A 17,927-nucleotide genomic window follows, 5' to 3' on the forward strand; every position below is an offset into this window, starting at 1 on the left:
CAGAGTACGTTTTTGGTACTTTTTAAACAATAACGAAAAGATTTTTTAATTTCGAAAATTCGAACTTAACTTCGAAATTCTAATTTTACATACTAAACTTATATTTAATGGCTGCACTTCGTTTAAATAAGAATCTTTTGAAATTTCTTTTGGAAATTTTCAAATTTTTGAAGTTCGAAAATTCGAAATTAATGTTATCAAATTTCTTTAATTATTCAAAAATCTAATAAAATGTTATTTTTTAATACCAATTCGATTTTGTCACTTTTTTTGGTACTTTTTAAACAATTTCGAAAAGATTTTTTAATTTCGAAAATTCGAACTTAATTTCAAATTTAAAATTTTCTTACTTAACTGATATCTAATGGCTGTATATCGTTAATATAAGAAAATTTAGAAATTTATTTAAGAATTTATCAAGTTTTGGAAGTTCGAAAATCGAAATTTGAATTTTTTTTTAATTTAAAATTCTAATAAAATGTTATTTTTTGATTTTGACACTTTTTACTCAATTTCGAACATTTTCGTCTATAATTTGTCACGTTTTTGAAGTTCGAAAATTCGAACTTTACTTGAATGTTGCAAAATCGACACTTTCTTAATTTAAAATTAGAATAAAATGTAATTTTTATGGTAATTTGTTATCCTATTTCGTTTTTGCCACTTTTTACACAATTTCGAAAATTTTATATTTAATTTCGAAAATTCGAACTAAATTTCGAATTTCCTATATTTATCCATAAATAACATTTAATGACCTCTTATCGTAGAAATATGAAATTTTGGCATTTCCGTCTTTAATTTATTAAGTTTTCGAAGTTCGAAAATTCGAATTTAATTTCAATGTTTCAAAATTGGCACTTTCTTAGTTTGAAATTCGAATAAAATGTAATTTTTATGGCAATTCTTCGTCCTATTTCGATTTTGCCTCTTTTTATACAATTTCGAAAATTTTTATTTAATTTCGAAAATTCGAACTTAATTTCGAATTTCCTATATTTATCCACAAATAACATTTTATGTCTTCTTATTGTCAAACTATGAAATTTTTGCATTTTCCTCTATAATTTATCACATTTTTGAAGTTCGAAAATTCGAACTTAACTTAAATGATGCAAAATCGGCACTTTCTTAATTTGAAATTCTATTAAAATGTTATTTTTTGGTATTTCTTTTAATCCTATTTCGATTTTGCCACTTTTAAGACAATTTCGAAAATTCTTATTTAATTTCGAAAATTCAAACCTAATTTCAAATTTTCTATATTTATTCACAAATAACATTTAATGACTTCTTTTCGTAGAAATATGAAATTTGGGTATTTTCGTCTTCAATTTATCAAGTTTTTTGAAGTTCGAAAATTCGAATTTAACTTAAATGATGCGAAATCGGCACTTTTTTAATCTGAAAATCGAATAAAATTTAATTTTTATGGCAATTCTTTGTCCTATTTCGATTTTGCCACTTTTTAAACAGTTTCGAAAATATTTATTTAATTTCGAAAATTCGAACTTAATTTCGAATTTCCTATATTTATCCACAAATAACATTTAATGACTTCTTATGGTAGAAATATAAAATTTTTGCATTTTCGTCTTTAATTTATCTATTTTGCAACTTTTTGCACAATTTCGAAAATTTTTCTTTAATTTCGAAAATTCGAACTTAATTTCGAATTGCCAACTTTTAGCCACAAATAACATTTAATGACTTGTTATCGTAAAAATATATAATTTTTGCATTTTCCTCTTTAATTTTTCAAGTTTTTGAAGTTCGAAAATTCGAATTTAACTTTAATTATTAAAAATTGTCACTTTTTTAATCTGAAATTCGAATAAAATTTAATTTTTATGTCAATTCTTTGTCCTATTTCGTTTTTGCCACTTTTTACACAATTTCGAAAATTTTTCTTTAATTTCGAAAATTCGAACATAATTTCGATTTCTCAAAAAATTCTCATTTATGTTTGTAAAAATTTTTTAATTTATGGTTCCTTTGGATCAGTAAATTACTCGTGAACCAATGTTAAACAATTTTCGATAATATTCCCGGAATTTTATTATATGCTCAAAAATGAGGCGTATTTTTAGGCAGGATACTGTGAACATATTCCATTCAATATTTTTCCTAGTGTATAACCTTATCAAGATGCTACGAGTACATATGGTGTTTATTTAAAAAAAAACTCGAATAACTGAAGTGTTTAAATTCATACCTTGCAAATTAAATAAACATATTACCTAAAAAACCCTTAAAAACTACTTATAAAAGGCTTCAAGGACTTCCTCTTCAAACTGAAAAACAAACTATATAACTCACACAAACTTTAGAGAGGCCATCACAAATAAAAACTCAAACAATAAAACTTTGAAAAAAAAAATCCCACTAATAATCTCAATTCTTAAAAACAAAACATTTAATTAATTTGCAAATTGTTTAATTAATAATGAAAAGATGAAAAAACAAACATATACACGCACACACACACACACTTAAATTAACCCCAAACTAACTTTAAAGTTTGTTGAGGGCTGGTGTGGTTGCTTTTGTAAATACATACATACATATCCACATTTTGATATATTTTTAAATATAATTGGCAACCGCCGCCATTAATTATTGGACTCATCCATTGGTTGAAATCAATATTGAATTATTCCAATCAAACGTTATTTCCCATTTTCATAAATAAATATAAATTCGATTTTTTTTTCTCTGTTTTGTTTTTGCCGTCACATTTTAAAACGTTATGTACCACAAATTGTTGCAAATATGTATAAATGCCGAGTACTGGTTGCACATGCACATTAAAATACACACTCTAGACAAACATACATGAATGTACTCAATATTAAATAGTCCAGACCCAGGGTAGCAGTGTAATAGTAGTAGTAGTAGTAGCCGTAACAAATGTAAATTAAATTGATAAACCACAAATTAATTGAGAAAGGAGCTCTAATGGAGTGTATTCAATTTATTGTATATTGAGTCAAATTATTTATGCTTTTTTCCAATGTTTCTTTTTTTTTTTTTTTTTTTGTTGTCGTTGCTGTTTGCAATACTTGATGTTTGTATTGATGCAACATGTGTGGCTAAAAATTTTTAACATTATGTCGACAATCAAAAAGGGGGACATTGATAACGAAAATAGCGAAATTTAATAAAAAATTTATATGTTATTAATAATGCTTATATGTAGATGTATTTGTAATAATATACATAAATAGAAGGCTTAATGTAATGGTTGGCATACACAGAAAGAAAAATTGCTTACTATTTTTTTTTTCATTCTTCTTAACTTTAGGGGAAAACGTAATTAAGATTTTAATAACGATGTTATTAATTGAAACTTTTTTAAAATTTTGATAAGTAGTCCACGTAACAGTCAATAGACCATATAGCCTATCATATAGTCTAGTATATAGATTAGCATTTAGTTTAGCCTATAGTCTACAGTTTAGTCTATATTCTATAGTCTAGTATACAGTTTAGTCTAGTCTATATTCTAGTCTATAACTATAGTCTAGTCTATAGTCTAGTCTATAGTCTAGTCTATAGTCTAGTCTAGTCTATAGTCTAGTCTATAGTCTAGTCTATAGTCTAGTCTATAGTCTAGTCTATAGTCTAGTCTATAGTCTAGTCTATAGTCTAGTCTATAGTCTAGTCTATAGTCTAGTCTATAGTCTAGTCTATAGTCTAGTCTATCAGTCTAGTCTAGTAGTCTAGTCTATAGTCTAGTCTATAGTCTAGTCTGTAGTCTAGTCTATAGTCTAGTCTAGTCTAGTCTATAGTCTAGTCTGTAGTCTAGGTCTATAGTCTAGTCTATAGTCTAGTCTATAGTCTAGTCTAGTCTAGTCTAGTCTGTAGTCTAGTCTATAGTCTAGTCTATAGTCTAGTCTATAGTCTAGTCTATAGTCTAGTCTATAGTCTAGTCTATAGTCTAGTCTATAGTCTAGTCTATAGTCTAGTCTATAGTCTAGTCTATAGTCTAGTCTATAGTCTAGTCTATAGTCTAGTCTATAGTCTAGTCTATAGTCTAGTCTATAGTCTAGTCTATAGTCTAGTCTATAGTCTAGTCTATAGTCTAGTCTATAGTCTAGTCTATAGTCTAGTCTATAGTCTAGTCTATAGTCTAGTCTATAGTCTAGTCTATAGTCTAGTCTATAGTCTAGTCTATAGTCTAGTCTATAGTCTAGTCTATAGTCTAGTCTATAGTCTAGTCTATAGTCTAGTCTATAGTCTAGTCTATAGTCTAGTCTATAGTCTAGTCTATAGTCTAGTCTATAGTCTAGTCTATAGTCTAGTCTATAGTCTAGTCTATAGTCTAGTCTATAGTCTAGTCTATAGTCTAGTCTATAGTCTAGTCTATAGTCTAGTCTATAGTCTAGTCTATAGTCTAGTCTATAGTCTAGTCTATAGTCTAGTCTATAGTCTAGTCTATAGTCTAGTCTATAGTCTAGTCTATAGTCTAGTCTATAGTCTAGTCTATAGTCTAGTCTATAGTCTAGTCTATAGTCTAGTCTATAGTCTAGTCTATAGTCTAGTCTATAGTCTAGTCTATAGTCTAGTCTATAGTCTAGTCTATAGTCTAGTCTATAGTCTAGTCTATAGTCTAGTCTATAGTCTAGTCTATAGTCTAGTCTATAGTCTAGTCTAGTAGTCTAGTCTAGTCATAGTCTAGTCTATAGTCTAGTCTATAGTCTAGTCTATAGTCTAGTCTATAGTCTAGTCTATAGTCTAGTCTATAGTCTAGTCTATAGTCTAGTCTATAGTCTAGTCGTCTATAGTCTAGTCTATAGTCTAGTCTATAGTCTAGTCTATAGTCTAGTCCTATAGTCTAGTCTCATAGTCTAGTCTATAGTCTAGTCTAGGTCTAGTCTTAGTCTAGTCTATAGTCTAGTCTATAGTCTAGTCTATAGTCTAGTCTATAGTCTTGTCTATAGTCTAGTCTATAGTCTAGTCTATAGTCTAGTCTATGGTTTAGTCTATAGTCTAGTCTATAGTCTAGTCTAGTATATAGTTTGTATAGTAGTCTAGTGTACAGCATGGTCTATATTCCTGTCTATAGTCTTGTCTAAAGTCTAGTCTACAGTCTACTCTATGGTGTAGTCTCTAGTCTATACGTAAGTGTATAGTTAAGACTATAATTGAGTCTATTGTCTAGTTTATAGTATATTCCATAGTCGAGTCTATAGTCTTGTTAATAGTGTAGTCTATAGTCTTTAATCTAGTCTAAAGTCTAGTGTATGGTCTACTGTATAGTGTAGTCCTAGTCTGGATTATAGTCTAGTCTATAGTCTTGTCTATATTCTAGTCTAGTCTAGTCTATAGTATAACCTATAATCTAGTCTATAGTTCAAGCCTATGGCTTAGTCTATGATCTAATGTAGTCTATAGCTTAGTCAGTAGTCTAGTCCATAATCTAGTCTATGTTTCAGTCAATAGTCGAATCTATAGTCTAGTCTGTAGTTTAGTTTACGGTCTATATAGTCTAGTCTATATGTCGAAACCTGAGACCAAGTTAAACTTTTTAATGGATTTTCTCTATCATATCTGGAATATAAAATATTGTATCCTGACGTTTAAGAAACGGCAATTTAGGGCCTTTTTGAGACGTTATAGCAGCGGCAAGGCAACTGTATATATAATCTAAAACCCACTCTGTAAACTTTAAAATAAAGGCTTACCACCTGGCATATCTTCTTCCTTTTTTCGAGATAACTTCACCTTAAGCTTGAAAACTCATAGTATTCGCTATGTTAATGGTATTTGTACCCTAAACTGCAATAGTGCGTGTAACTATTGTTAATAATGTGCAAAAGTATGGGATCCAAACCTTTCTAAGGATATTTCAATCCACTCATTATAACTTTCTGTTTCATTTTAACAATATCTGTGCGTCCTTCAACTTTAACGGATGATGATATCTCAGCAATTACGGGATATTTTTAAACAATTCAAAAAGTATTTTTATTGAAAAATTGGAGTATATAATTTTTTTTGTAAAATAAAGGAGAAATGTTCGAAAATATTAAGTTTTTGTCAATTTACTGTTGTATCAAGCTTTAGGTGAAGATATCTCGAAGAAGAAAGAAGATACATACATATGTATAATCTGAGGAAAAGCTCAATCCTTTACTTGGAGTCACATTTTGTCGGCCTGTATTACTTATCATAAGTTTATATGTTAGAGAAAGTAACAAAATTGTTGAGGTTGTACCGCGGTACATTTTCTTATCAAAAAGTGCTGAAAAAGTACTTGAATTTCAATGTCTGAATAGATGTATACTAGCACTGAATCCATTTTGATACTTTCTCGTTTTGACATGACATACTTTGAAAAAATTAATTGAATCAAGAGAAACTGGTAAATTTTTTTCTCGCTCTCACAACTCTTGATTCGATTAACTTGAACCTGTCAAAACAAGATAGTATAAATTTTGACTAGGTTTCGCAAATACGTATATGTTCCAAATTATTTATCAAAAAACGCTAATTTCAAATTGTTATGAAGAAACAAGTAAGAAGTTATAGTCGGGCGAGGCCCAACTATACCAGTTAGCCATTTTTTTAATAAAATTGTGTACATTTAAGTCATATTTCGAAGGGGGCTTTGTATAGGGATAGGGCCCTATCATAAAAAATTTATCACGAATCATGAAGGCTAGTATAGAACTTGGTTTTGCAGCTTTTTGTCTTGGTTTTGTTACACACTTTCAATAGGAATTTTTATTCTTTAGTACAATAGAAGATCGTGTGCAAAATTTCAACCTGTGCTTTGATTGCAAGGTTTAGAAGTCCTTTTCGGGGGTTCACTTGTATGGGGTAGTGGACCGATCATAACCATTTTCAACAGGCTTCGTCACTGAGACAATAGAAGATCATGTATCAAATGTCATTGAATTATCTTCAAAAGTGCGACGTGTAGTTTGATTACATGGTTTACATGGACGAACGGACAGACGGACATATCTAAATCGACTCAGAAAGTAATTCTAAGCCGATTGGTATACTTTAAGGTGTGTATAGGATCAATATTATTGTGCGTTACAAACATCAGCACGATATACGCTCTTCACTAAAGTGGTGTAGGGTATAAAAATTCGCCAAATCAATTTTGAATTGGTAAAGAACTACATTCAAAATTTTTTTTTTTAGTTTTGAACTCAATTTCTGTTTGAAATACAAATCCGACCTCAGAATTTTTCCATCATATTGGATTTTTCAGTTATCTTGTCATGAAGTTTAAAAAACCCTCCGTTTTTTACATATTTGAGACGCTATAACAGCTCGGAGATATAATTGCTTACAAAATCTGTTATGTCATCTGAAAGTCTAATCTATTGACTTCAAAATAAAGTTTTAACTATTTTGAAATCTTCTTCTTTCTACTTATAGCTAATACATTCTTAACTAAATGAGAATTATATGACTTCTTCTATTGAAATCTCTTTTATATCATACAGTTAATTAGAAGTTATCTTAAGAGATATGTATCTCTTAAGATAATGTCCAAATTTCTTTTATTGTTTTAAAAGCTCACTGTTATTCCTTCGCTATGCTTATTTGCTTACTTGTTCATGCCTTCCTTGAAATGTCAGCATGACAAAGTGAGTAGTTTAATCATTTTACTATTATGCCTTTAACAATTTTTTTTTTCGAATTTTCCTTTAAACTTAAAAAGCTTAGTTTAGCAAAAGTTTTTTTTTCTAAAATATAAAACGTTTTTCATTTACCTTATTCCCGTCTGTGAAAATTTTGGCAGCAATTGTTTGGGCGAGTTTCCTAAAGAAACTCTGCCTCACGTGCGTTAAGAATAGAAGAAACTTTTGATTACTTTTATTTTACAACTAAACACACACACACACACTTAATAAGCTTAAAGGAGTGATATGTAATGATAAAAACTCCTTAAACTTTGCAAAAAAATAAGTTAAACTTTAGAAAGTTTAAATAACCGTATAAAAATAAACGTCAAAGATTTGAACAAAACTTTAAACACAATTTCCCAAGTTAATTATCCTTAAAAATGTTGTTGCGGCATGTGTGTACAGGAAATTAAACAGGTGTAAGTAATTGTGTGTTTAGAATTGAATTTTTTTGATATTTTTAAAAAAATTTGTTATTTTTAAAAAAAATTGTATGTTTTTTTTTTTTAACTTGAGAAAAACACTTTAATTATTTATGTTTAAGAAGTTTTTTTATTTGATTACACTAATTTAGGTCTTAATTAATTTACAATTATTATTTTGTTTTTGTTTTGCTGTTTTTATTAATTTCTGCTTTAAGCTGTCACTTGATTTGACGTTTCATTTATAACAGGATTTATTACCGTTAAAATGCTTTAATTTTGTTTGATATTTTTGTTATTTTTTGTTGTTTTTATTTTTGAATTAATTTCACAAGAATTACACACGACCGTTGAGTTGTAATGCTAAATAGCGAATGATCTAACGGTTTATTTTGCATCAACAAATATCACACAAAAATTTCAAGTGATAAAAATCCAAACATCCATCCATCCACTAAACACATCTCTCACCATTTTTTTGTCTAGACTTCTCATACAAATGGCGTCTATGAGGGTTTTTGTTTGTGCAAACGAGGGTTTAAACCTAAAAGACCGCCCTGTTTTAGAGTAAATCTTTATTTCACTGAGAGAAATTTCCCTGTATTTTTGTGTTAAGGCGCAGAATCCATTTGGTTTTGTTTTGTTTATTCATGTTTTAACAGGTTTCTTTTCTCTCTCTCTCTCTCTCTCTTTCTCTCTATCTCTCTTACACTCATACTCTGCTGGTTGATTCCATTAAGTGATAGATTTAATTTAATAGATTTTGTTGCAGTTGTTTTATTGTTTTATCCTATTCCTCCACCTTTATCTTTATCTCCTTCTTCCATCTCCTTTCCTTTTATTCTATAGTATTGTGTATTTTTAACTCTGTTATGGGTCTTCATTAAAAGACAATTTTCTCATTTTGTGTGAATTTTCTTCACGTTTCGTTGGAAAATTCAATTTTTGCTCTTCTTTCCTCGTTAACATCTTCTGCTTCACTTTCATTATTCTCGTTGTTGTTGTTCTACAACTTAATAATGTTGAAGGTGAAGTTGTTTGTAGCTGTAGAGCTCCAAAGGATACGGATATTCATACATATACATATGATTGTATCTACAGCTTACGACAATGGCCTCTTTTATAGCTGTCTGTATATGTGTGTTATACTCTCTTGCCTTTGTTTTCCTTAGGTTCTTGTTATCACCTCCTCCACCCCCTTTTTTTCCTACCACTACTTCAGAGTCGTTTGTTTGTTAAAACTGCTTGATACTTTATTTTATTACAGTTATTTTAGGGTTTTCCCTTGCTTCCGCCTGAGAAACTTAAAATAAAAAGAATATTAAGATTTTTTCTTATTTGTATGTATGTGTTGGTTCCATAACCCACCTACTCTTAGTTATAAGTGGAAATGAGATGGCATCTTAGTTATGTATACGGTAAAGGTTTGGGAAGAAAAATGAAATTGGATTTTCATCGTCAGGCATTTACATTTAGCAGTATTAAAGAAATTTCATACATAAATATTTGTTACGAGTATTTTACTCTCATCGTATGTATGTTCATATGTATGTGTGTTTGTAAAAATGTTTGGGTGTTTTTTTATTCTGTTTTTGGGTGGTCATGATATTTATTTATTATACTTATAGAATTTGTTTGTGTTTTTTTTTTGTGTTACTAAAGCTTGGCGCTCAAAACGATTACTCACCGAGGAATTTATTTCGAATATCATTTTTGACAACTCAATTTATTTTTATTAATTTTCCTCTCCTCGCCAGACCAAACATCAAACCATCAGCCGGTTCAGCCATACCATCAATATTCATACAAATAAGAATTCATGTACTGTGTGGAAGTTAAACAGCTGGATAAGAGCTAATTTATAGATTGGACTACAGTTTTTACTCTGGACCATACATACATAGACTATAGACTAGACTATAGACTAGACTATAGACTAGACTATAGACAAGACTACAGACTAGACTATAGACTAGACTATAGACTAGACTATAGACTAGACTATAGACTAGACTATAGACTAGACTATAGACTAGACTAGATTAGACTAGACTATAGACTAGACTATAGACTAGATATAGACTAGACTATAGACTAGACTATAGACTAGACTATAGACTAGACTATAGACTAGACTATAGACTAGACTATAGACTAGACTATAGACTAGACTATAGACTAGACTATAGACTAGACTATAGACTAGACTATAGACTATAGACTAGACTATAGACTAGACTATAGACTAGACTATAGACTAGACTATAGACTAGACTATAGACTAGACTATAGACTAGACTATAGACTAGACTATAGACTAGACTATAGACTAGACTATAGACTAGACTATAGACTAGACTATAGACTAGACTATAGACTAGACTATAGACTAGACTATAGACTAGACTATAGACTAGATTATAGACTAGACTATAGACTAGACTATAGACTAGACTATAGACTAGACTATAGACTAGACTATAGACTAGACTATAGACTAGACTATAGACTAGACTATAGACTAGACTATAGACTAGACTATAGACTAGACTATAGACTAGACTATAGACTAGACTAGACTATAGACTAGACTATAGACTAGACTATAGACTAGACTATAGACTAGACTATAGACTAGACTATAGACTAGACTATAGACTAGACTATAGACTAGACTATAGACTAGACTATAGACTAGACTATAGACTAGACTATAGACTAGACTATAGACTAGACTATAGACTAGACTATAGACTAGACTATAGACTAGACTATAGACTAGACTATAGACTAGACTATAGACTAGACTATAGACTAGACTATAGACTAGACTATAGACTAGACTATAGACTAGACTATAGACTAGACTATAGACTAGACTATAGACTAGACTAGACTAGACTATAGACTAGACTATAGACTAGACTATAGACTAGACTATAGACTAGACTATAGACTAGACTATAGACTAGACTATAGACTAGACTATAGACTAGACTATAGACTAGACTATAGACTAGACTATAGACTAGACTATAGACTAGACTATAGACTAGACTATAGACTAGACTATAGACTAGACTATAGACTAGACTATAGACTAGACTATAGACTAGACTATAGACTAGACTATAGACTAGACTATAGACTAGACTATAGACTAGACTAGACTATAGACTAGACTATAGACTAGACTATAGACTAGACTATAGACTAGACTATAGACTAGACTATAGACTAGACTATACTATAGACTAGACTATAGACTAGACTATAGACTAGACTATAGACTAGACTATAGACTAGACTATAGACTAGACTATAGACTAGACTATAGACTAGACTATAGACTAGACTATAGACTAGACTATAGACTAGACTATAGACTAGACTATAGACTAGAGTATAGACTAGACTATAGACTAGACTATAGACTAGACTATAGACTAGACTATAGACTAGACTATAGACTAGACTATAGACTAGACTATAGACTAGACTATAGACTAGACTATAGACTAGACTATAGACTAGACTATAGACTAGACTATAGACTAGACTATAGACTAGACTATAGACTAGACTATAGACTAGACTATAGACTAGACTATAGACTAGACTATAGACTAGACTATAGACTAGACTATAGACTAGACTATAGACTAGACTATAGACTAGACTATAGACTAGACTATAGACTAGACTATAGATTAGACTATAGACTAGACTATAGACTAGACTATAGACTAGACTATAGACTAGACTATAGACTAGACTATAGACTAGACTATAGACTAGACTATAGACTAGACTATAGACTAGACTATAGACTAGACTATAGACTAGACTATAGACTAGACTATAGACTAGACTATAGACTAGACAATAGACTAGACTATAGACTAGACTATAGACTAGACTATAGACTAGACTATAGACTAGACTACAGACTAGACTATAGACTAGACTATAGACTAGACTATAGACTAGACTATAGACTAGACTATAGACTAGACTATAGACTAGACTATAGACTAGACTATAGACTAGACTATAGACTAGACTATAGACTAGACTATAGACTAGACTATAGACTAGACTATAGACTAGACTATAGACTAGACTATAGACTAGACTATAGACTAGACTATAGACTAGACTATAGACTAGACTATAGACTAGACTATAGACTAGACTATAGACTAGACTATAGACTAGACTATAGACTAGACTATAGACTAGACTATAGACTAGACTATAGACTAGACTATAGACTAGACTATAGACTAGACTATAGACTAGACTATAGACTAGACTATAGACTAGACTATAGACTAGACTATAGACTAGACTATAGACTAGACTATAGACTAGACTATAGACTAGACTATAGACTAGACTATAGACTAGACTATAGACTAGACTTTAGACTAGACTATAGACTAGACTATAGACTAGACTATAGACTAGACTATAGACTAGACTATAGACTAGACTATAGACTAGACTATAGACTAGACTATAGACTAGACTATAGACTAGACTATAGACTAGACTATAGACTAGACTATAGACTAGACTATAGACTAGACTATAGACTAGACTATAGACTAGACTATAGACTAGACTATAGACTAGACTATAGACTAGACTATAGACTAGACTATAGACTAGACTATAGACTAGACTATAGACTAGACTATAGACTGAGACTATAGACTAGACTATGACGAAGACTATAGACTAGACTAATAGACTAGACTATAGACGAGACTATAGACTAGACTATACTAGACCTACTATGACGATAGACTAGACTATAGACTAGACTATAGACTAGACTGTAGACTAGACTATAGACTGACATAGACTAGACTAGACTAGACTACCATAGATTAGACTATAGACTAGACTATAAGACTAGACTATAGACTAGACTAGACTGACTATTGAACTAGACTATAGAACTAGACTATAGACTAGACTATAGCTAGACTAGACTATAGACTAGACCATAGATTAGACTATAGACTGGACTATAGACTGGACTATGACTATTTGTATTTTAGACTATGGACTATAGTCTAACTATAGATTCTAGTCTATACTAAAGATATAGTCCTGGATTATGGAATAGAACTGGATTATAGAATATAGTCTGGACAATAGAGTAATGTCTGGACAATATACTATATTCTGAACTATAGACTATAGTCTGGACTATGTAATACAGTCTACGCTATAGACAACAGACTGAACTATAGACTACAGTATGGACTGTAAACTATAGTATGAACTATAGGCTATAGTATGGAATATAGACGACTATATTCAGATCTATAGACTATAGTCTGGACAATCTACACTATAGACAACAGTCTGAACTATAGATACAGTATGGGCCACAAGCTGTAGTATATTCGGATCGATAGACTTTAGTCGGATCTATAGACTATAGTCTGGACTAGGGACCATGATATTCACTATATTGTGAACTATAGGCTACAGTTTTGACTATAGACTTTATCTGGGCTATAGACTATTGTATGGATTACATATATGCTACAGACTGGACTATAAATTACAGTCGGGAGTATGGACTACAGTCTGGAATATAGACTCTAGTCTGGATTGTAAACTTTAATCTGGACTATAGACTATAGCTATAGTCTAAACTATATTTTCTTTTCACAGTAACCACTGTTAATATCTTTTATATAGTATTCGTACATCCTTAAATTTATATTAATATATGTAAGTGTGTGTATCTATGCATACATATACACAGATTCTCTGAATAGGTGGGTGGGGTTTTATTTATGTAGTTGTTGTTGCTATTGTGTTTTTATTTTGTTGGGAATTTTTTAATGCTACTATTCGTAATAGCAAGTGAATTCAGTTAATTTATTATCGGGAATTATAGCCTTTATTGTTATTGTTTTCAATTTTTTTCTTGGTATATAACTAGATATAAAAACACATAATCATTTATTTTACTCTTGTTATACTTTATACATATTAAACTCCTACACTGCTGCTGCTGCTACCTCTCTACAGTTGGCTACAAAATAAATATTTCTTTACATTTCTTTTTTTTTTGCTTCTTCATCTTAATTCTTCTAACATTTACATTATTTTTGTAGAGCAATTAGGAAATGAATTCTTGTTATTGCTAAACTATAGCTGCCTTATACTATTGTTAGTATGTATGTCTGTATCTGTGTGTAGTTCCATGAATCCTGATTTTTGTTTCAGAATTAAGTACATTTGTATGTATGTATGTGTTTTATTTTGTTGCTGTTTCTGTTTCTTGTTGGCTTTTTTAATGTTTATAGCATTTTGTTAGGATTTTATAAGTTCATCAACACGTTTAAGCTTATTTTACCCAAGGATATCTCATCATCATAATCATCATCACCATTAGAAAACAATAACATCAACAACAACATCATCATCAGCATTATTTAGAAAACATTCAGTAAATTAATAATGTTTAGTGATTTTTATTTGTTCGTTTGTGTGTGTCCGTATATTTATATGAGTTTTATTTGCAGATAAATTCCTTTCTGTAAATAGGGATTTTATTTTAGATAAATGGATAGGATCATGGAAAATTAAATGCATTTAACTTGCAATATACATTTGTATTTATGTTTATTTTTTAAATGTAATTAGTAGATTGTAATAATTTTTTGGAGCTTTTGCTAAGGGGCAATTATTTTTATTAGTTTATAGAGGGTTCTTTCAAATCCCAAAATTTACTTGATTTGAGCTCGATTCGTACTTGTTTTCTGAACATTTCAGCAAAAAACTAGTCTATAGACTAGACTATAGACTGGACTATAGACTAGACTATAGACTAGACTATAGACTAGACTATAGACTAGACTATAGACTAGACTATAGACTAGACTATAGACTAGACTATAGACTAGACTATAGACTAGACTATAGACTAGACTATAGACTAGACTTAGACTAGACTATAGACTAGACTATAGACTAGACTATAGACTAGACTATCGACTAGACTATCGACTAGACTATAGACTAGACTATAGACTAGACTATAGACTAGACTATAGACTAGACTATAGACTAGACTATAGACTAGCTACTATAGACTAGACTATAGACTAGACTATAGACTAGACTATAGACTAGACTATAGACTAGACTATAGACTAGACTATAGACTAGACTATAGACTAGACTATAGACTAGACTATAGACTAGACTATAGACTAGACTATAGACTAGACTATAGACTAGACTATAGACTAGACTATAGACTAGACTATAGACTAGACTATAGACTAGACTATAGACTAGACTATGACTAGACTATAGACTAGACTATAGACTAGACTATAGACTAGACTATAGACTAGACTATAGACTAGACTATAGACTAGACTATAGACTAGACTATAGACTAGACTATAGACTAGACTATAGACTAGACTATAGACTAGACTATAGACTAGACTATAGACTAGACTATAGACTAGACTATAGACTAGACTATAGACTAGACTATAGACTAGACTATAGACTAGACTATAGACTAGACTATAGACTAGACTATAGACTAGACTATAGACTAGACTATAGACTAGACTATAGACTAGACTATAGACTAGACTATAGACTAGACTATAGACTAGACTATAGACTAGACTATAGACTAGACTATAGACTAGACTATAGACTAGACTATAGACTAGACTATAGACTAGACTATAGACTAGACTATAGACTAGATATAGACTAGACTATAGACTAGACTATAGACTAGACTATAGACCTAGACTATAGACTAGACTATAGACTAGACTATAGACTAGACTATAGACTAGAACTATAGACTAGACTATAGACTAACTATAGACTAGACTATAGACTAGACTATAGACTAGACTATAGACTAACTATAGACTAGACTATAGACTAGACTATAGACTAGACTATAGACTAGACTATAGACTAGACTATAGACTAGACTATACTATAGACTAGACATAGACTAGACCTATAGACTAGACTATAGACTAGACTATAGACTAGACTATAGACTAGACTATAGACTAGACTATAGACTAGACTATAGACTAGACTATAGACTAGACTATAGACTAGACTATAGACTAGACTATGACTAGACTATAGACTAGACTATAGACTAGACTATAGACTAGACTATGGAACTATAGACTAGACTAGACTAGAAGGACTAGACTATAGACTAGACTATAGACTAGACTATACTAGACTATATACTAGACTATAGACTAGACTATAGACTAGACTATAGACTAGACTATAGACTAGACTATAGACTAGACTATAGACTAGACTATAGACTAGACTATAGACTAGACTATAGACTAGACTATAGACTAGACTATAGACTAGACTATAGACTAGACTATAGACTAGACTATAGACTAGACTATAGACTAGACTATAGACTAGACTATAGACTAGACTATAGACTAGACTATAGACTAGACTATAGACTAGACTATAGACTAGACTATAGACTAGACTATAGACTAGACTATAGACTAGACTATAGACTAGACTATAGACTAGACTATAGACTAGACTATAGACTAGACTATAGACTACTATAGACTAGACTATAGACTAGACTATAGACTAGACTATAGACTAGACCATAGACTAGACCATAGACTAGACTATAGACTAGACTATAGACTAGACTATAGACTAGACTATAGACTAGACTATAGACTAGACTATAGACTAGACTATAGACTAGACTATAGACTAGACTATAGACTAGACTATAGACTAGACTATAGACTAGACTATAGACTAGACTATAGACTAGACTATAGACTAGACTATAGACTAGACTATAGACTAGACTATAGACTAGACTATAGACTAGACTATAGACTAGACTATAGACTAGACTATAGACTAGACTATAGACTAGACTATAGACCAGACTATAGACTAGACTATAGACTAGACTATAGACTACTATAGACTAGGCTATAGACTAGACTATAGACTAGACTATAGACTAGACTATAGACTAGACTATAGGCTAGACTATAGACTAGACTATAGACAAAACTATAGACTAGACTATAGACTAGACTATAGACTAGACTATAGGCTAGACTAGACTATAGACTGACTATAGACTAGACTAGACTAGACTAGACTAGACTATAGACTAGACTAGACTAGACTAGACTATAGACTAGACTATCGGGTCTATTGTCTAGACTAGACTATATACTAGACTATAGACTAGACTATCGGGTTGTGTTTTTCTCCTTTCAAAAGGGATCTAATGTATGTAGAAGATGGAAGTAGCAGAGTTCTGTAAAAATGTTTCCAAGACAAATCTATTAAAAGTGATGAATTTCCCCAAATACGAATTTATCTTCTAAATACATTTTCTACTTTACTTTATTAGCATTTGCTTGTTATTTTATTTATAACGTATATTTCTTTCTATTTTTTTTCTTTTGCGTCATAAAATTTATTTATTATATTTGGTTCTTTATATTTAATCCTTTTTACCTATTGCGCTAATATCATAAATATTTCAAAACCTAATTGAAACTGAACTCCATAAAAAAGGATACAAAAGCACAAACATTTTGCCACATTTAACAGCAGCAACAACAAGCCAATCCAAGCTATAACATGGCATCACATTACATTATCTTGTATTATAGTAAATGCCACTAAAAATTTTACTAAACACACTCACACATAGAGACGTTATAATAACCCAGTAGTTCGGAGTGACTGTAATGAAGTAGAGATTTTAAGACAACATTTAGGATTAAGCCTGGTTACCGAGCCTAAG

General features: G+C 30.7%; 1 protein-coding gene across 1 annotated transcript in view; it reads right to left on the reverse strand.

Moving 5' to 3' along the window:
• The window catches only part of LOC119603013 (diencephalon/mesencephalon homeobox protein 1), a 95,618-nt gene extending 87,193 nt beyond the window's left edge, over positions 1–8,425 (reverse strand). Inside the window, exon 1 of the mRNA XM_037954866.1 lies at positions 7,737–8,425. The gene's annotated coding sequence lies outside the window, so the exon portion shown is untranslated. The remainder of the gene's footprint in view (positions 1–7,736) is intronic.
• Positions 8,426–17,927: the final 9,502 nt, after the last annotated feature.

Source organism: Lucilia sericata, unplaced genomic scaffold (assembly GCF_015586225.1).
Source record: "Lucilia sericata isolate MDLA Ls3-8-SP2 unplaced genomic scaffold, ASM1558622v1 Contig000270F_arrow, whole genome shotgun sequence".
NCBI classification, from domain to species: Eukaryota; Metazoa; Arthropoda; class Insecta; order Diptera; family Calliphoridae; genus Lucilia; species Lucilia sericata.